General features: G+C 36.2%; 1 protein-coding gene across 1 annotated transcript in view; it reads right to left on the reverse strand.

Moving 5' to 3' along the window:
- LOC147645993 (serine/threonine-protein kinase PAK 3-like) overlaps nucleotides 1-22,596 on the reverse strand; it is a 135,635-nt gene that overhangs the window by 89,819 nt on the left and 23,220 nt on the right. The window lies entirely within an intron of this gene.

The following is a 22,596-nucleotide window of genomic DNA, read 5'->3' on the forward strand; positions in this document are numbered from 1 at the left end:
TGTTTTGCTAACAGAGCATAACATGCATAAAATGCAGCTTTAACTTCTGCACTGCCATTTTCAGTCATTTTACAAAGGGAAAAACCACTACAGGGAGGTATAAACTTAAATTATACACATGCACACAGCTTTTTGCTTCCCTGTATGGGTAAAAAGACCAAATCTGCTTGGGAGGCACTCCTTCAGTTTAAAATTCTCGTTGTCTTTCTGCTACACCAAGCAGTCAAAATTCATACACACAACAAGAATAAAAACATTCCCACCCTTTTGCACTAAGAGATCTTTTGTGAAATTCTGCAGACAAAGCCCTCAAGTGAGTGTGGGGTGCTTTTCACCTCGGTGTGTGCAGTTTGTGGGAAATTCGAGTTGCCCCCTTGCTTTCTAGACACCGCTCACTCTTTTGGGAGTGTCGGGCTGGGTGCGGCTGGAGCAAGACGTCCTTCCCCTAATACAGACTGCACAACAAACCTGCAGCCCCTTCTGTCTGTCAGAAATCCTGTCCGTGACTCCAGTTTAAATGTCACGATTCAATAACGCGAGTGGGACTCGTGAGAGGTTTGTTTGATCTCAGAGTGCAAAAAGGACACAAAGGGATTTCAGTTTAAATCATAACAACAATAACGTACCTTTATTTTAGTGCCAACAACAAGGGTTATGCGATAGAGGAGAGAGAAAGAGAAAGAGAGAGAAAGAAAACAAAGAGAGAGAGAAGAGGGGGGTTATAGCTACCAATGGACGTGACAGGGTTGCTGGGGTCTTGATCTGTGGGAGATCTCATGGAAATTAACTTAGTCTTATGTAATTCTTCCCCAAAGTGACCTTGTTTCCAATGTGCTAATAAGCACCCCAAAGGAGAAGTACCCAGTATGGGAGCATTGCAGCCCAAAACCCTGCTCCATGTTACAACTACAATACACCAAATGCCGAACCTGCAACACTTTCGCGCTCGTCTGACAGACGGTGCCTGGGCAATACCGACAGGAATTCCTTTAGCCCAACCATGCACAGCTTTCGCTGCGTCTAACTGGCAGGCACCCAAACCAAAGTAAAGCACCTTACCTTTCTCTCCCGGGGACGTTGTGAGCAGCAGAGACAGTCGCAGCCGGATGGGCTCCCCGAGAATCCCTCGGTGCCGGCTGGAGCATGATCGGGTTGCGAACTCACTCAGCAGCACTCACAGCATTCCATCTGGGGTGCCAAAATATTAGTGTTCAGGAACACACATAATCATGGAATGATTATATGAAGGTGCTTTATTGAAGAGCTCTGGGTGTCAGGGGTACACATACCCAAATCTGACCCGACCTGGTTTTGAGTTGAACATGTTTTTATACTCTATCGTTATATAACTTACATATTAATTATTAAACTTACATTGTTCTATTGTATGCATTGCTTTTACCCAAGCACGGATTTGTCATGATCCCCCCCAGCCCCTAACATTGTTCCTCATGTTCTTTAAACAATAATTATATCTAATCACATCTAACAATTGTATCATTTATCATCTACTAACTACACAAGTGCAGTTTCACCTGATCTTTAGCAAGCACAAGGCCTAACATTTCCCAGGGACTACTTTACCCAGGGCTTTCCAAACCTAACTTTCTTTCTATGTCCCCAAATTTTCTAAGATTTCAAAACCTTTTACTATCAGTGTCATGGCCATGTCATAGTCATGTCACGGCCATGATTCTGTTTTGGTCTTCTCATGCTCACGGTCATCTCACTGTAAGGGTCATCTCACAGTCACCTCATGATCATGATCACACATGGCCATGGTGTGTTGTGGTCATCTCATGGTCATCTCTTGGTCACAATCATCTCATGCTCATAGTTGCCTCATTATGGTCATCTCATGGTCATTGTTGTATCAAGGCCATGGTCATCTCTTGCTCATCTCATGGTCTTTATGACCCCATGGTCATGCTTAAGTCATGGTCACCTCATGGTCATCTCATGACCTTGATCACCTCATGGCTGTGTCATGGTCATGAAATGCTCATGGTCATGAAATGCTCATGGTCATCTTGTGATCATCTTATGGCCACAGTCATGTCACAGCCACAGTCATAGCCATGTCATCTCATGGTCATTTCCTGAGCACCATCATTTCATGTTCATTGTCATCCCCTGATCACAGTCATCTCATGCTCATGCTCATGCTCATGCTCATGCTCATGCTCATGCTCATGCTCATGCTCCTCTCATGGTCATGATATCATGCTCATGGCTGTGTCGTGGTCATCTGATGGTGTGATAGGTTGGCATTTAAGAAAACAAAGAGAAAACACCTAACGAAGTTAAAACTGCTGGAGGCTGATGCGAGTTTCTCTCCTGGCCAACAACTGGCCATTCCTAAGAATTGACAGCAGTTTTGACCATTGAAAAGTGAGATCAACCTGTGAACACCACCTTAAGACCTAAGCCTGGGAATTTCTGTGTCTCTTTGTTTCCTGGCTGTGAAAGGTAACTGAGCTCCAGCTGGCCTCTTGTTCCCCTGCCCAGGCCATGTGGCTCGGGCAAGGGCTGGGCTGGGCCTGCCGCGGCTCCCAGCCGGGAGATGGGGCCTGCGGGGCTTGCCCCGGGCTCTGGCCAGGCCAGGCCGGTCCCTGGCTTGGCTGCAGTTTTTTTTGCCGTGACGGAATTCACCGTTGAGTATGGAAAGAAAAAACTCTTGACCTGTGGCAGGCTGAGACAGTGACCACACTCTCCAGAGCAGCCATGAAGAATCTTCCATCGCAGACAGCTCCAGCCGCTGCTCCGGCAGAGATCACAAAACCATCTACAAAGCCTGGGCAAGATTTTAACCCTTTCATTACTCAGATGAGACTTGCAGATTAATCCTTTTCTCCCAGAGAAAGAAAAAGAGAGTAATCAGCATGTAAAGAGACTTTATAAACTATCAGAGACAGTAAAGAAAAGAATTAAACTCCAGAAGAGGTAGAGAATAAGCAGATGCTTTATAAGCTGAAATATTTTTCTGTTAAAGCTGTGGAGATGGACAATAGTGTTCTGAAAAAACTCCTTTAATTCATGACAGAGTATATTGGGAGGAATGGAGTGTTCAAAGTGTGGATTTTGAGCAAAAGGTAGAGCAATTGTGATACAGTGAAGTTCTGGAACAGAGGGGGAGAAGTAAGAGTTGAAGATTTGAGGCCCTGAGAGGCAATGAGAAAATTTCTGTTTCCAGGGAAGCTCACAGAGACAGATGAAGAGAACTTTTGCCTTTGAATAACTCAATCATAAAAATGACATCCCTAGACTCATGACCCATAACACACCTCAGAGTGATGGCAAATGGGAGGAGACAACTGATGGCAGATTTCCGGGCAGCTGGCATCAGAGAAATAGAAAGCTATGAAGAAAAATAGTTTTCTTGTGAAAAACTCCATAGATAGCAGAAGAAGACTTCTGTTTCTCTACAAAGACTGATGAAAAGACTCTAGCAGGAATTGGGACTGTTGTAAACACCAAAGTTGCAAAGTTTTTTGTCTCTATGTTGTCATGTAAACAAGGGAATGGTTGGGTAGTGGGGGAGAAAAGGGTTGTTCTGGATGTTTTATTCTGGTTTCTTATTCTTGTAGTTTTTAATAATAAATTTTCTTTATTTCATTTTAGTTTTAAGCCTGTTTTGCTCTTGTTCTAATCCATATCTCACAGCAAGAAATAAGGAAGTTTTCTGCTAATTTTTTAGTTACTGCTTTAAAACCACAACAATGTCTCCTCAATATCCCTCAAAATTCCACAAAACCCCCACAAAATTACAGAAACATTCAACAAATTTCCAGGAAACTCCCACAAAATTCCCTAAAACTTCTCAAAATCCCCACGAAGTTCCAGAAACACCCAACAAAAATGCCTAAAACTTCTCAAAACCCTTACAAATATCAAAAACATCCCACAAAATCCATTCCAATTTCTACAAAATTCCAGAAAAATCCCTCAAAGTTCTTCAAGTCTCCTCAGAATCCCACAAAATGCTACAAAAATTACATAAAAATTCCACAAAACTCTTAAAAATTCCACAAAATTCCAAAAACATCCCATTAAATCACCTCCAATTTCCACAAAATTCCAGGAATATCCTTCAAAATTCTTCAAGTCTCCTCAATATCTGAGAATATTGCAGAAAAATTCTACAACATTCCGAAAAAATCCCAAAAAATTGCAGAAAACTCCCACAAAATTCCCTAAATCTTCTAGAAAACCTACCACATTCCAGAAACATCCCACAAAATCATTGCCAAGTTCCACAGAATCAGAGAAAAATGCCTCAAAATTCTCCCAGTCTCCTAAGAATCCCACAAAATTCCATAAAAATCTCACAAAATTCCAGAAACATCCCTCAAAATATCCCCAATATCCCACAAAATTAAAAAACCCCACAACATTCTAGAAAAAAAATCACAAAATTCCCTACATCTTCTCAAAACTCTACAAAATTCCAGAAACATCCCAAAAAATCTCCACAAATTTCCACACAATCTAAGAAAAATTCCACAAAATATTTCCAGTCTCCACAGAATCCCTCACAATTCAAAAAATATTCCACAAAAATGCCACAAAATTTTTAAAAATGTCACCAAATTCCAGAAACATCAAAAAAAACCTCCTCAATATCCCACAAAATGGCAGAAAAATGCTACAACATTCCGAAAAAACCCTACAAAATTCCCTACATCTTCTCAAAACCCTACCAAATTCCAGAAACATCCCATAAAATCTCGACCAATTTCCACAAAATTCCAGAAATAACCTTCAAAATTCTTCAAGTCTCATCAATATCCCACAAGATTACAGAAATATCCCATAAAATGGCAGAAAACTCCCTCAAAATTCCCGAAAACTTCTCAAAACCCTATCAAATTCCTGAAACATCCCACAAAATCTCCACAAATTTCCACACAATCTAAGATAAATCCCACAAAAGTCTTCCAGTCTCCACAGAATCCCTCAAAATTCCACAAAACTCCCATGTAATTGCAGAAACATCCCACAACATTCCAGAAAAATCCCACAACATTTTGAAAAAATCCCACAAAATTGCAGCAAAATCCCACAAAATTGCAGAAAAGTCTCAAAAAATTCCCTAAACCTTCTCAAAACCCTATCAAATGTTTGAAATAGCCCACAAAATCTTTACCAAGATCCACAGAATCTAAGATAAATGACTCAAATTTCTTCTTGTCTCCTCAATATCCCTCAAAATTCCACAAAACCCCCACGTAATTCCAGAAACATCCCACAAAATTTAAGGAAAAATCCCATAAAATGGCAGAAAAATCCCACAAAATTCCCAAAAACTACTCCAAACCCTACGAAATTCCTGAAACATCCCACAAAATCTCCACAAATTTCCACACAATCTATGATAAATCCCACAAAATTCTTCAAGTCTCCTCCGAATTCCACAAAATTCTTAAAATGTCACGTAATTCCAGAAACATCCCGCAAAATCTCCACCAATTTCCACACAATTCCAGAAATATCCTTCCAAATTCTTCAAGTCTCATCCATATCCCACAAGATTCCAGAAATATCCCATAAAATGGCAGAAAACTCCCACAAAATTCCCGAAAACTTCTCAAAACCCTACCAAATTCCTGAAACATCCCACAAAATCTCCACAAATTTCCACACAATCTTAGATAAATCCCACAAAATTCCTCAAGTCTCCACAGAATCCCTCAAAATTGTACAAAAATTCCATAACATTCTACAAAATTCTTAAAAATGTCACCAAATTCCAGAAACATCACAAAAAATCACCTCCAATTTCCACACAATTCCGGAAAAATCCTTCAAAATTCTTCAAATCTCATCAATATAACTCAAAATTTTGCAAAACCCCCACGTAATTCCAGAAACATCCCACAAAATTTAAGGAAAAATCCCATAAAATGGCAGAAAAATCCCACAAAATTCCCTTAATTGTCACAAAACCCTACCAAATTCCTGAAACATCCCACAAAATCTCCACAAATTTCCATACAATCTAAGAAAAATCCCACAAAATTCTTCAAGTCTCCTCCGAATTCCACAAAATTCTTAAAATGTCACCAAATTCCAGAAACATCACAAAAAATCACCTCCAATTTCCACACAATTCCGGAAAAAACCTTCAAAATTCTTCAAATCTCATCAATATAACTCAAAATTTTACAAAACCCCCACGTAATTCCAGAAACATCCCACAAAATTTAAGGAAAAATACCATAAAATGGCAGAAAACTCCCACAAAATTCCCTAAATTCTCTCTAAACCCGACCAAATTCCTGAAACATCCCACAAAATCTCCACAAATTTCCACACAATCAAAGAAAAATCCCACAAAAATCTTCAAGTCTCCTCAGAATCCCTTTAAATTCCAAAAAAATTCCACAAAATTCTAAATAATGTCACCAAATTCCAGAAACATCACAAAAAACCCCCTCAATTTCCGCAAAATTCCAGAAATATCCTTCAAAATTCTTCAAGTCTCATCAATATCCCACAGGATTCCAGAAATATCCCATAAAATGGCAGAAAATTCCCTCAAAATTCCCTACAACTTCTCAAAACCCTACCAAATTCCTGAAACATCCCACAAAATCTCCACAAATTTCCACACAATCTATGATAAATCCCACAAAATTCTTCAAGTCTCCTCCGAATTCCACAAAATTCTTAAAATGTCACGTAATTCCAGAAACATCCCGCAAAATCTCCACCAATTTCCACACAATTCCAGAAATATCCTTCCAAATTCTTCAAGTCTCATCCATATCCCACAAGATTCCAGAAATATCCCATAAAATGGCAGAAAACTCCCACAAAATTCCCGAAAACTTCTCAAAACCCTACCAAATTCCTGAAACATCCCACAAAATCTCCACAAATTTCCACACAATCTAAGATAAATCCCACAAAATTCTTCCAGTCTCCACAGAATCCCTCAAAATTATACAAAACTCCCATGTAATTCCAGAAACATCCCACAACATTCCAGAAAAATCCCACAACTTTTTGAAAAAATCCCACAAAATTGCAGCAAAATCCCACAAAATTGCAGAAAAGTCTCAAAAAAGTCCCTAAACCTTCTCAAAACCCTATCAAATGTTTGAAATAGCCCACAAAATCTTTACCAAGATCCACAGAATCTAAGATAAATGACTCAAATTTCTTCTTGTCTCCTCAATATCCCTCAAAATTCCACAAAACCCCCACATAATTCCCGAAACATCCCACAAAATTTAAGGAAAAATCCCATAAAATGGCAGAATACTCCCACAAAATTCCCTAACACTTCTCAAAACCCTACCAAATTCCTGAAACATCCCACAAAATCTCCACAAATTTCCATACAATCTAAGAAAAATCCCACAAAATTCTTCAAGTCTCCTCCGAATTCCACAAAATTCTTAAAATGTCACCAAATTCCAGAAACATCACAAAAAATCACCTCCAATTTCCACACAATTCCAGAAATATCCTTCCAAATTCTTCAAGTCTCATCAATATCCCACAAGATTCCAGAAATATCCCATAAAATGGCAGAAAACTCCCTCAAAATTCCCTAAAACTTCTCAAAACCCTACCAAATTCCTGAAACATCCCACAAAATCTCCACAAATTTCCACACAATCTAAGATAAATCCCACAAAATTCTTCAAGTCTCCTGAGAATCCCTCAGAATTGTACAAAAATTCCATAACATTCTACAAAATTCTTAAAAATGTCACCAAAATCCAGAAACATCTCAAAAAATCACCTCCAATTTCCACACAATTCCGGAAAAATCCTTCCAAATTCTTCAAGTCTCATCCATATCCCACAACATTCCAGAAAAATTCCATAAAATGTCAGAAAACTCCCACAAAATTCTCTTAATTGTCACAAAACCCTACCAAATTCCTGAAACATCCCACAAAATCTCCACAAATTTCCATACAATCTAAGAAAAATCCCACAAAATTCTTCAAGTCCCCTCTGAATCTTTTAAAATTCCACAAAATTTTTAAAAATGTCACCAAATTCCAGAAACATCCCAAAAAATCACCTCCAATTTCTACACAATTCCAGAAATATCCTTCCAAATTCTTCAAGTCACATCAATAGCCCACAAGATTCCAGAAAAATTCCATCAAATGGCAGAAAACTCCCACAAAATTCCCTACAACTTCTCAAAACCCTACCAAATTCCAGAAATATCTCAAAAAAATCTCCTCCAATTTCCACAAAATTTCAGAAATATCCTTCAAAATTCAACAAGTCTCATCCATATCCCTCAAAGTTCCACAAAACTCCCATGTAATTCCAGAAACATCCCACAACATTCCAGAAAAATCCCACAACTTTTTGAAAAAATCCCACAAAATTGCAGCAAAATCCCACAAAATTGCAGAAAAGACTCAAAAAATTCCCTAAAACTTCTCAAAACCCTATCAAATGTTTGAAATATCCCACAAAATCTTTACCAAGATCCACAGAATCTAAGATAAATGACTCAAATTTCTTCTTGTCTCCTCAATATCCCTCAAAATTCCACAAAACCCCCACGTAATTCCAGAAACATCCCACAAAATTTAAGGAAAAATCCCATAAAATGGCAGAAAAATCCCACAAAATTCCCAAAAACTACTCCAAACCCTACCAAATTCCTGAAACATCCCACAAAATATCCACAAATTTCCACACAATCTATGATAAATCCCACAAAATTCTTCAAGTCTCCTCCGAATTCCACAAAATTCTTAAAAAGTCACCAAATTCCAGAAACATCACAAAAAATCTCCACCAATTTCCACACAATTCCAGAAATATCCTTCCAAATTCTTCAAGTCTCATCAATATCCCACAAGATTCCAGAAAAATCCCATAAAATGGCAGAAAACTCCCACAAAATTCCCGAAAACTTCTCAAAACCCTACCAAATTCCTGAAACAGCCCACAAAATCTCCACAAATTTCCACACAATCTAAGATAAATCCCACAAAATTCTTCAAGTCTCCACAGAATCCCTCAAAATTGTACAAAAATTCTATAACATTCTACAAAATTCTTAAAAATGTCACCAAATTCCAGAAACATCACAAAAAATCACCTCCAATTTCCACACAATTCCGGAAAAATCCTTCAAAATTCTTCAAGTCTCATCAATATAACTCAAAATTTTACAAAACCCCCACGTAATTCCAGAAACATCCCACAAAATTTAAGGAAAAATCCCATAAAATGGCAGAAAACTCCCACAAAATTCCCTAAATTCTCTCTAAACCCGACCAAATTCCTGAAACATCGCACAAAATCTCCACAAATTTCCACACAATCTAAGAAAAATCCCACAAAAATCTTCAAGTCTCCTCAGAATCCCTTTAAATTCCAAAAAAATTCTACAAAATTCTAAATAATGTCACCAAATTCCAGAAACATCACAAAAAACCCCCTCAATTTCCGCAAAATTCCAGAAATATCCTTCAAAATTCTTCAAGTCTCATCCATATCCCACAACATTCCAGAAAAATTCCATAAAATGTCGGAAAACTCCCACAAAATTCCCTTAATTGTCACAAAACCCTACCAAATCCCTGAAGCATCCCACAAAATCTCCACAAATTTCCATACAATCTAAGAAAAATCCCACAAAATTCTTCAAGTCTCCTCCGAATTCCACAAAATTCTTAAAATGTCACCAAATTCCAGAAACATCACAAAAAATCACCTCCAATTTCCACACAATTCCAGAAATATCCTTCCAAATTCTTCAAGTCTCATCAATATCCCACAAGATTCCAGAAATATCCCATAAAATGGCAGAAAACTCCCTCAAAATTCCCTAAAACTTCTCAAAACCCTACCAAATTCCTGAAACATCCCACAAAATCTCCACAAATTTCCACACAATCTAAGATAAATCCCACAAAATTCTTCAAGTCTCCTGAGAATCCCTCAGAATTGTACAAAAATTCCATAACATTCTACAAAATTCTTAAAAATGTCACCAAATTCCAGAAACATCACAAAAAACCCCCTCAATTTCTGCAAAATTCCAGAAATATCCTTCAAAATTCTTCAGGTCTCATCCATATCCCACAACATTCCAGAAAAATTCCATAAAATGTCAGAAAACTCCCACAAAATTCCCTTAATTGTCACAAAACCCTACCAAATTCCTGAAGCATCCCACAAAATCTCCACAAATTTCCATACAATCTAAGAAAAATCCCACAAAATTCTTCAAGTCTCCTCCGAATTCCACAAAATTCTTAAAATGTCACCAAATTCCAGAAACATCACAAAAAATCACCTCCAATTTCCACACAATTCCGGAAAAAACCTTCAAAATTCTTCAAATCTCATCAATATAACTCAAAATTTTACAAAACCCCCACGTAATTCCAGAAACATCCCACAAAATTTAAGGAAAAATACCATAAAATGGCAGAAAACTCCCACAAAATTCCCTAAATTCTCTCTAAACCCGACCAAATTCCTGAAACATCCCACAAAATCTCCACAAATTTCCACACAATCAAAGAAAAATCCCACAAAAATCTTCAAGTCTCCTCAGAATCCCTTTAAATTCCAAAAAAATTCCACAAAATTCTAAATAATGTCACCAAATTCCAGAAACATCACAAAAAACCCCCTCAATTTCCGCAAAATTCCAGAAATATCCTTCAAAATTCTTCAAGTCTCATCAATATCCCACAGGATTCCAGAAATATCCCATAAAATGGCAGAAAATTCCCTCAAAATTCTTTACAACTTCTCAAAACCCTACCAAATTCCTGAAACATCCCACAAAATCTCCACAAATTTCCACACAATCTAAGATAAATCCCACAAAATTCTTCCAGTCTCCACAGAATCCCTCAAAATTCCACAAAACTCCCATGTAATTCCAGAAACATCCCACAACATTCCAGAAAAATCCCACAACATTTTGAAAAAATCCCACAAAACTGCAGCAAAATCCCACAAAATTGCAGAAAAGTCTCAAAAAATTCCCTAAAACTTCTCAAAACCCTATCAAATGTTTGAAATATCCCACAAAATCTTTACCAAGATCCACAGAATCTAAGATAAATGACTCAAATTTCTTCTTGTCTCCTCAATATCCCTCAAAATTCCATAAAACCCCCACGTAATTCCAGAAACATCCCACAAAATTTAAGGAAAAATCCCATAAAATGGCAGAAAAATCCCACAAAATTCCCAAAAACTACTCCAAACCCTACCAAATTCCTGAAACATCCCACAAAATCTCCACAAATTTCCACACAATCTAAGATAAATCCCACAAAAGTCTTCCAGTCTCCACAGAATCCCTCAAAATTCCACAAAACTCCCATGTAATTGCAGAAACATCCCACAACATTCCAGAAAAATCCCACAACATTTTGAAAAAATCCCACAAAATTGCAGCAAAATCCCACAAAATTGCAGAAAAGTCTCAAAAAATTCCCTAAACCTTCTCAAAACCCTATCAAATGTTTGAAATAGCCCACAAAATCTTTACCAAGATCCACAGAATCTAAGATAAATGACTCAAATTTCTTCTTGTCTCCTCAATATCCCTCAAAATTCCACAAAACCCCCACGTAATTCCAGAAACATCCCACAAAATTTAAGGAAAAATCCCATAAAATGGCAGAAAAATCCCACAAAATTCCCAAAAACTACTCCAAACCCTACGAAATTCCTGAAACATCCCACAAAATCTCCACAAATTTCCACACAATCTATGATAAATCCCACAAAATTCTTCAAGTCTCCTCCGAATTCCACAAAATTCTTAAAATGTCACATAATTCCAGAAACATCCCGCAAAATCTCCACCAATTTCCACACAATTCCAGAAATATCCTTCCAAATTCTTCAAGTCTCATCCATATCCCACAAGATTCCAGAAATATCCCATAAAATGGCAGAAAACTCCCACAAAATTCCCGAAAACTTCTCAAAACCCTACCAAATTCCTGAAACATCCCACAAAATCTCCACAAATTTCCACACAATCTTAGATAAATCCCACAAAATTCCTCAAGTCTCCACAGAATCCCTCAAAATTGTACAAAAATTCCATAACATTCTACAAAATTCTTAAAAATGTCACCAAATTCCAGAAACATCACAAAAAATCACCTCCAATTTCCACACAATTCCGGAAAAATCCTTCAAAATTCTTCAAATCTCATCAATATAACTCAAAATTTTGCAAAACCCCCACGTAATTCCAGAAACATCCCACAAAATTTAAGGAAAAATCCCATAAAATGTCAGAAAACTCCCACAAAATTCCCTTAATTGTCACAAAACCCTACCAAATTCCTGAAGCATCCCACAAAATCTCCACAAATTTCCATACAATCTAAGAAAAATCCCACAAAATTCTTCAAGTCTCCTCCGAATTCCACAAAATTCTTAAAATGTCACCAAATTCCAGAAACATCACAAAAAATCAACTCCAATTTCCACACAATTCCGGAAAAAACCTTCAAAATTCTTCAAATCTCATCAATATAACTCAAAATTTTACAAAACCCCCACGTAATTACAGAAACATCCCACAAAATTTAAGGAAAAATACCATAAAATGGCAGAAAACTCCCACAAAATTCCCTAAATTCTCTCTAAACCCGACCAAATTCCTGAAACATCCCACAAAATCTCCACAAATTTCCACACAATCAAAGAAAAATCCCACAAAAATCTTCAAGTCTCCTCAGAATCCCTTTAAATTCCAAAAAAATTCCACAAAATTCTAAATAATGTCACCAAATTCCAGAAACATCACAAAAAACCCCCTCAATTTCCGCAAAATTCCAGAAATATCCTTCAAAATTCTTCAAGTCTCATCAATATCCCACAGGATTCCAGAAATATCCCATAAAATGGCAGAAAATTCCCTCAAAATTCCCTACAACTTCTCAAAACCCTACCAAATTCCTGAAACATCCCACAAAATCTCCACAAATTTCCACACAATCTATGATAAATCCCACAAAATTCTTCAAGTCTCCTCCGAATTCCACAAAATTCTTAAAATGTCACATAATTCCAGAAACATCCCGCAAAATCTCCACCAATTTCCACACAATTCCAGAAATATCCTTCCAAATTCTTCAAGTCTCATCCATATCCCACAAGATTCCAGAAATATCCCATAAAATGGCAGAAAACTCCCACAAAATTCCCGAAAACTTCTCAAAACCCTACCAAATTCCTGAAACATCCCACAAAATCTCCACAAATTTCCACACAATCTAAGATAAATCCCACAAAATTCTTCCAGTCTCCACAGAATCCCTCAAAATTATACAAAACTCCCATGTAATTCCAGAAACATCCCACAACATTCCAGAAAAATCCCACAACTTTTTGAAAAAATCCCACAAAATTGCAGCAAAATCCCACAAAATTGCAGAAAAGTCTCAAAAAAGTCCCTAAACCTTCTCAAAACCCTATCAAATGTTTGAAATAGCCCACAAAATCTTTACCAAGATCCACAGAATCTAAGATAAATGACTCAAATTTCTTCTTGTCTCCTCAATATCCCTCAAAATTCCACAAAACCCCCACATAATTCCCGAAACATCCCACAAAATTTAAGGAAAAATCCCATAAAATGGCAGAATACTCCCACAAAATTCCCTAACACTTCTCAAAACCCTACCAAATTCCTGAAACATCCCACAAAATCTCCACAAATTTCCATACAATCTAAGAAAAATCCCACAAAATTCTTCAAGTCTCCTCCGAATTCCACAAAATTCTTAAAATGTCACCAAATTCCAGAAACATCACAAAAAATCACCTCCAATTTCCACACAATTCCAGAAATATCCTTCCAAATTCTTCAAGTCTCATCAATATCCCACAAGATTCCAGAAATATCCCATAAAATGGCAGAAAACTCCCTCAAAATTCCCTAAAACTTCTCAAAACCCTACCAAATTCCTGAAACATCCCACAAAATCTCCACAAATTTCCACACAATCTAAGATAAATCCCACAAAATTCTTCAAGTCTCCTGAGAATCCCTCAGAATTGTACAAAAATTCCATAACATTCTACAAAATTCTTAAAAATGTCACCAAAATCCAGAAACATCTCAAAAAATCACCTCCAATTTCCACACAATTCCGGAAAAATCCTTCAAAATTCTTCAAGTCTCATCCATATCCCACAACATTCCAGAAAAATTCCATAAAATGTCAGAAAACTCCCACAAAATTCTCTTAATTGTCACAAAACCCTACCAAATCCCTGAAGCATCCCACAAAATCTCCACAAATTTCCATACAATCTAAGAAAAATCCCACAAAATTCTTCAAGTCCCCTCTGAATCTTTTAAAATTCCACAAAATTTTTAAAAATGTCACCAAATTCCAGAAACATCCCAAAAAATCACCTCCAATTTCTACACAATTCCAGAAATATCCTTCCAAATTCTTCAAGTCACATCAATAGCCCACAAGATTCCAGAAAAATTCCATCAAATGGCAGAAAACTCCCACAAAATTCCCTACAACTTCTCAAAACCCTACCAAATTCCAGAAATATCTCAAAAAAATCTCCTCCAATTTCCACAAAATTTCAGAAATATCCTTCAAAATTCAACAAGTCTCATCCATATCCCTCAAAGTTCCACAAAACTCCCATGTAATTCCAGAAACATCCCACAACATTCCAGAAAAATCCCACAACTTTTTGAAAAAATCCCACAAAATTGCAGCAAAATCCCACAAAATTGCAGAAAAGACTCAAAAAATTCCCTAAAACTTCTCAAAACCCTATCAAATGTTTGAAATATCCCACAAAATCTTTACCAAGATCCACAGAATCTAAGATAAATGACTCAAATTTCTTCTTGTCTCCTCAATATCCCTCAAAATTCCACAAAACCCCCACGTAATTCCAGAAACATCCCACAAAATTTAAGGAAAAATCCCATAAAATGGCAGAAAAATCCCACAAAATTCCCAAAAACTACTCCAAACCCTACCAAATTCCTGAAACATCCCACAAAATATCCACAAATTTCCACACAATCTATGATAAATCCCACAAAATTCTTCAAGTCTCCTCCGAATTCCACAAAATTCTTAAAAAGTCACCAAATTCCAGAAACATCACAAAAAATCTCCACCAATTTCCACACAATTCCAGAAATATCCTTCCAAATTCTTCAAGTCTCATCAATATCCCACAAGATTCCAGAAAAATCCCATAAAATGGCAGAAAACTCCCACAAAATTCCCGAAAACTTCTCAAAACCCTACCAAATTCCTAAAACAGCCCACAAAATCTCCACAAATTTCCACACAATCTAAGATAAATCCCACAAAATTCTTCAAGTCTCCACAGAATCCCTCAAAATTGTACAAAAATTCTATAACATTCTACAAAATTCTTAAAAATGTCACCAAATTCCAGAAACATCACAAAAAATCACCTCCAATTTCCACACAATTCCGGAAAAATCCTTCAAAATTCTTCAAGTCTCATCAATATAACTCAAAATTTTACAAAACCCCCACGTAATTCCAGAAACATCCCACAAAATTTAAGGAAAAATCCCATAAAATGGCAGAAAACTCCCACAAAATTCCCTAAATTCTCTCTAAACCCGACCAAATTCCTGAAACATCGCACAAAATCTCCACAAATTTCCACACAATCTAAGAAAAATCCCACAAAAATCTTCAAGTCTCCTCAGAATCTCTTTAAATTCCAAAAAAATTCTACAAAATTCTAAATAATGTCACCAAATTCCAGAAACATCACAAAAAACCCCCTCAATTTCCGCAAAATTCCAGAAATATCCTTCAAAATTCTTCAAGTCTCATCCATATCCCACAACATTCCAGAAAAATTCCATAAAATGTCGGAAAACTCCCACAAAATTCCCTTAATTGTCACAAAACCCTACCAAATCCCTGAAGCATCCCACAAAATCTCCACAAATTTCCATACAATCTAAGAAAAATCCCACAAAATTCTTCAAGTCTCCTCCGAATTCCACAAAATTCTTAAAATGTCACCAAATTCCAGAAACATCACAAAAAATCACCTCCAATTTCCACACAATTCCAGAAATATCCTTCCAAATTCTTCAAGTCTCATCAATATCCCACAAGATTCCAGAAATATCCCATAAAATGGCAGAAAACTCCCTCAAAATTCCCTAAAACTTCTCAAAACCCTACCAAATTCCTGAAACATCCCACAAAATCTCCACAAATTTCCACACAATCTAAGATAAATCCCACAAAATTCTTCAATTCTCCACAGAATCCCTCAAAATTGTACAAAAATTCCATAACATTCTACAAAATTCTTAAAAATGTCACCAAATTCCAGAAACATCACAAAAAATCACCTCCAATTTCCACACAATTCCGGAAAAATCCTTCAAAATTCTTCAAATCTCATCAATATAACTCAAAATTTTACAAAACCCCCACGTAATTACAGAAACATCCCACAAAATTTAAGGAAAAATCCCATAAAATGTCAGAAAACTCCCACAAAATTCCCTAAATTCTCTCTAAACCCGACCAAATTCCTGAAACATCCCACAAAATCTCCACAAATTTCCACACAATCTAAGAAAAATCCCACAAAAATCTTCAAGTCTCCTCAGAATCCCTTTAAATTCCAAAAAAATTCCACAAAATTCTAAATAATGTCACCAAATTCCAGAAACATCACAAAAAACCCCCTCAATTTCTGCAAAATTCCAGAAATATCCTTCAAAATTCTTCAAGTCTCATCCATATCCCACAACATTCCAGAAAAATTCCATAAAATGTCAGAAAACTCCCACAAAATTCCCTTAATTGTCACAAAACCCTACCAAATTCCTGAAGCATCCCACAAAATCTCCACAAATTTCCATACAATCTAAGAAAAATCCCACAAAATTCTTCAAGTCTCCTCCGAATTCCACAAAATTCTTAAAATGTCACCAAATTCCAGAAACATCACAAAAAATCACCTCCAATTTCCACACAATTCCGGAAAAAACCTTCAAAATTCTTCAAATCTCATCAATATAACTCAAAATTTTACAAAACCCCCACGTAATTCCAGAAACATCCCACAAAATTTAAGGAAAAATACCATAAAATGGCAGAAAACTCCCACAAAATTCCCTAAATTCTCTCTAAACCCGACCAAATTCCTGAAACATCCCACAAAATCTCCACAAATTTCCACACAATCAAAGAAAAATCCCACAAAAATCTTCAAGTCTCCTCAGAATCCCTTTAAATTCCAAAAAAATTCCACAAAATTCTAAATAATGTCACCAAATTCCAGAAACATCACAAAAAAACCCCTCAATTTCCGCAAAATTCCAGAAATATCCTTCAAAATTCTTCAAGTCTCATCAATATCCCACAGGATTCCAGAAATATCCCATAAAATGGCAGAAAATTCCCTCAAAATTCCCTACAACTTCTCAAAACCCTACCAAATTCCTGAAACATCCCACAAAATCTCCACAAATTTCCACACAATCTAAGATAAATCCCACAAAATTCTTCCAGTCTCCACAGAATCCCTCAAAATTCCACAAAACTCCCATGTAATTCCAGAAACATCCCACAACATTCCAGAAAAATCCCACAACATTTTGAAAAAATCCCACAAAACTGCAGCAAAATCCCACAAAATTGCAGAAAAGTCTCAAAAAATTCCCTAAAACTTCTCAAAACCCTATCAAATGTTTGAAATATCCCACAAAATCTTTACCAAGATCCACAGAATCTAAGATAAATGACTCAAATTTCTTCTTGTCTCCTCAATATCCCTCAAAATTCCATAAAACCCCCACGTAATTCCAGAAACATCCCACAAAATTTAAGGAAAAATCCCATAAAATGGCAGAAAAATCCCACAAAATTCCCAAAAACTACTCCAAACCCTACCAAATTCCTGAAACATCCCACAAAATCTCCACAAATTTCCACACAATCTATGATAAATCCCACAAAATTCTTCAAGTCTCCTCCGAATTCCACAAAATTCTTAAAATGTCACGTAATTCCAGAAACATCTCGCAAAATCTCCACCAATTTCCACACAATTCCAGAAATATCCTTCCAAATTCTTCAAGTCTCATCCATATCCCACAAGATTCCAGAAATATCCCATAAAATGGCAGAAAACTCCCACAAAATTCCCGAAAACTTCTCAAAACCCTACCAAATTCCTGAAACAGCCCACAAAATCTCCACAAATTTCCACACAATCTTAGATAAATCCCACAAAATTCCTCAAGTCTCCACAGAATCCCTCAAAATTGTACAAAAATTCTATAACATTCTACAAAATTCTTAAAAATGTCACCAAATTCCAGAAACATCACAAAAAATCACCTCCAATTTCCACACAATTCCGGAAAAATCCTTCAAAATTCTTCAAATCTCATCAATATAACTCAAAATTTTACAAAACCCCCACGTAATTCCAGAAACATCCCAAGAAATTTAAGGAAAAATCCCATAAAATGGCAGAAAACTCCCACAAAATTCCCTAAATTCTCTCTAAACCCGACCAAATTCCTGAAACATCCCACAAAATCTCCACAAATTTCCATACAATCTAAGAAAAATCCCACAACATTCTTCAAGTCTCCTCCGAATTCCACAAAATTCTTAAAATGTCACCAAATTCCAGAAACATCACAAAAAATCACCTCCAATTTCCACACAATTCCAGAAATATCCTTCCAAATTCTTCAAGTCTCATCAATATCCCACAGGATTCCAGAAAAATCCCATAAAATGGCAGAAAACTCCCTCAAAATTCCCGAAAACTTCTCAAAACCCGACCAAATTCCTGAAACATCCCACAAAATCTCCACAACTTTCCACACAATCTAAGATAAATCCCACAAAATTCTTCAAGTCTCCTGAGAATCCCTCAGAATTGTACAAAAATTCCATAACATTCTACAAAATTCTTAAAAATTTCACCAAATTCCAGAAACATCACAAAAAATCACCTCCAATTTCCACACAATTCCGGAAAAATCCTTCAAAATTCTTCAAGTCTCATCCATATCCCACAACATTCCAGAAAAATTCCATAAAATGTCAGAAAACTCCCACAAAATTCCCTTAATTGTCACAAAACCCTACCAAATTCCTGAAACATCCCACAAAATCTCCACAAATTTCCATACAATCTAAGAAAAATCCCACAAAATTCTTCAAGTCCCCTCTGAATCTTTTAAAATTCCACAAAATTTTTAAAAATTTCACCAAATTCCAGAAACACCCCAAAAAATCACCTCCAATTTCTACACAATTCCAGAAATATCCTTCCAAATTCTTCAAGTCACATCAATAGCCCACAAGATTCCAGAAAAATTCCATCAAATGGCAGAAAACTCTCACAAAATTCCCTACAACTTCTCAAAACCCTACCAAATTCCAGAAATATCTCAAAAAAATCTCCTCCAATTTCCACAAAATTTCAGAAATATCCTTCAAAATTCATCAAGTCTCATCCATATCCCTCAAAATTCCACAAAACTCCCATGTAATTCCAGAAACATCCCACAACATTCCAGAAAAATCCCACAACATTTTGAAAAAATCCCAGAAAATTGCAGCAAAATCCCACAAAATTGCAGAAAAGTCTCAAAAAATTCCCTTAAACTTCTCAAAACCCTATCAAATGTTTGAAATAGCCCACAAAATCTTTACCAGGATCCACAGAATCTAAGATAAATGACTCAAATTTCTTCTTGTCTCTTCAATATCCCTCAAAATTCCACAAAACCCCCACGTAATTCCAGAAACATCCCACAAAATTTAAGGAAAAATCCAATAAATTGGTAGAATAATCCCACAAAATTCCCTAAAACTTCTCAAAACCCAACCAAATTCCTGAAACATCCCACAAAATCTCCACAAATTTCCATACAATCTAAGAAAAATCCCACAACATTCTTCAAGTCTCCTCCGAATTCCACAAAATTCTTAAAATGTCACCAAATTCCAGAAACATCAAAAAAAATAACCTCCAATTTCTGCAAAATTCCAGAAATATCCTTCAAATTCTTCAGGTCTCATCAACATCCCACAAGATTCCAGAAATATCCCTTAAAATGGCAGAAAGCTCCCAAAAAATTCCCAGAAACTTCTCAAAACCCCACCAAATTCCAGAAACATCCCACAAAATCTCCACAAATTTCCACACAATCTAAGAAAAATCCCACAAAATTCTTCAAGTCTCCTCAGAATCCCGCAAAATTCTGCAAAAATTCCATAACATTCCATAAAATTCTTAAAAATGTCACCAAATTCCAGAAACATCACAAAAAAATCACCTCCAATTTCCACACAATTCCAGAAATATCCTTCAAAATTCTTCAAGTCTCATCAATATCCCACAACATTCCAGAAAAATCCCACAACATTTTGAAAAAATCCCACACAATTGCAGCAAAATCCCACAAAATTGCAGAAAAGTCTCAAAAAATTCCCTAAAACTTCTCAAAACCCTATTAAATGTTTGAAATAGCCCACAAAATCTTCACCAAGTTCCACAGAATCTAAGATAAATGACTCAAATTTCTTCTCGTTTCCTCAATATCCCTCAAAATTCCACAAAACCCCCACTTAATTCCAGAAACATCCCGCAAAATCTCCACCAATTTCCACACAATTCCAGAAATATCCTTCAAAATTCATCAAGTCTCATCAATATCCCTCAAAATTCCACAAAACTCCCATGTAATTCCAGAAACATGCCTCAACATTCCAGAAAAATTCCACAACATTTTGAAAAAATCCCACAAAACTGCAGAAAAGTCTCAAAAAATTCCCTTAAACTTCTCAAAACCCTATCAAATGTTTGAAATAGCCCACAAAATCTTTACCAAGATCCACAGAATCTAAGATAAATGACTCAAATTTCTTCTTGTCTCTTCAATATCCCTCAAAATTCCACAAAACCCCCACGTAATTCCAGAAACATCCCACAAAATTTAAGGAAAAATCCAATAAATTGGCAGAATAATCCCACAAAATTCCCTAAAACTTCTCAAAACCCATCCAAATCCAGAAACATCTCACAAAATCTCCACCAATTTCCACAAAATTCCAGAAATATCCTTCAAAATTCGTCAAGTCTTATCAATGTAACTCAAAATTTTACAAAACCCCCACGTAATTCCAGAAACATCCCACAAAATTTAAGGAAAAATCCCATAAAATGGCAGAATACTCCCACAAAATTCCCAAAAACTACTCAAAACCCAACCAAATTCCTGAAACATCCCACAAAATCTCCACAAATTTCCATACAATCTAAGAAAAATCCCACAACATTCTTCAAGTCTCCTCCGAATTCCACAAAATTCTTAAAATGTCACCAAATTCCAGAAACATCACAAAAAATCACCTCCAATTTCCACACAATTCCAGAAATATCCTTCAAAATTCTTCAAGTCTCATCCATATCCCACAGGATTCCAGAAATATCCCATAAAATGGCAGAAAACTCCCACAAAATTCCCTAAAACTTCTCAAAACCCTACCAAATTCCTGAAACATCCCACAAAATCTCCACAAATTTCCGCACAATCTAAGATAAATCCCACAAAATTCTTCCAGTCTCCACAGAATCCCTCAAAATTCCACAAAACCCCCACGTAATTCCAGAAACATCACAAAAAATCACCTCCAATTTCTGCAAAATTCCAGAAATATCCTTCAAATTCTTCAGGTCTCATCAACATCCCACAGGATTCCAGAAATATCCCTTAAAATGGCAGAAAACTCCCAAAAAATTCCCTAAAACTTCTCAAAACCCCACCAAATTCCAGAAACATCCCACAAAATCTCCACAAATTTCCACACAATCTAAGAAAAATCCCACAAAATTCTTCAAGTCTCCTCAGAATCCCTCAAAATTCTGCAAAAATTCCATAACATTCCATAAAATTCTTAAAAATGTCACCAAATTCCAGAAACATCACAAAAAAATCACCTCCAATTTCCACACAATTCCAGAAATATCCTTCAAAATTCTTCAAGTCTCATCAATATCCCACAACATTCCAGAAAAATCCCACAACATTTTGAAAAAATCCCACACAATTGCAGCAAAATCCCACAAAATTGCAGAAAAGTCTCAAAAAATTCCCTAAATCTTCTCAAAACCCTATTAAATGTATGAAATAGCCACCAAAACCTTTACCAAGTTCCACAGAATCTAAAATAAATGACTCAAATTACTTCTTTTCTCCTCAATATCCCTCAAAATTCCACAAAACCCCCACGTAATTCCAGAAACATCCCACAAAATTTAAGGAAAAATCCCATAAAATGGCAGAAAACTCCCACAAAATTCCCGAAAACTTCTCAAAACCCTACCAAATTCCTGAAACATCACACAAAATCTCCACAAATTTCCACACAATCAAAGATAAATCCCACAAAATTCTTCAAGTCTCCACAGAATCCCTCAAAATTCCACAAAACCCCCACGTAATTCCAGAAATATCCCGCAAAATCTCCACCAATTTCCACACAATTCCAGAAATATCCTTCAAAATTCTTCAAGTCTCATCCATATCCCACAAGATTC

The sequence above is a fragment of the Cyanistes caeruleus genome, unplaced genomic scaffold, assembly GCF_971803275.1.
Source record: "Cyanistes caeruleus unplaced genomic scaffold, bCyaCae1.hap1.1 HAP1_SCAFFOLD_135, whole genome shotgun sequence".
In the NCBI taxonomy this organism is placed as follows: domain Eukaryota; kingdom Metazoa; phylum Chordata; class Aves; order Passeriformes; family Paridae; genus Cyanistes; species Cyanistes caeruleus.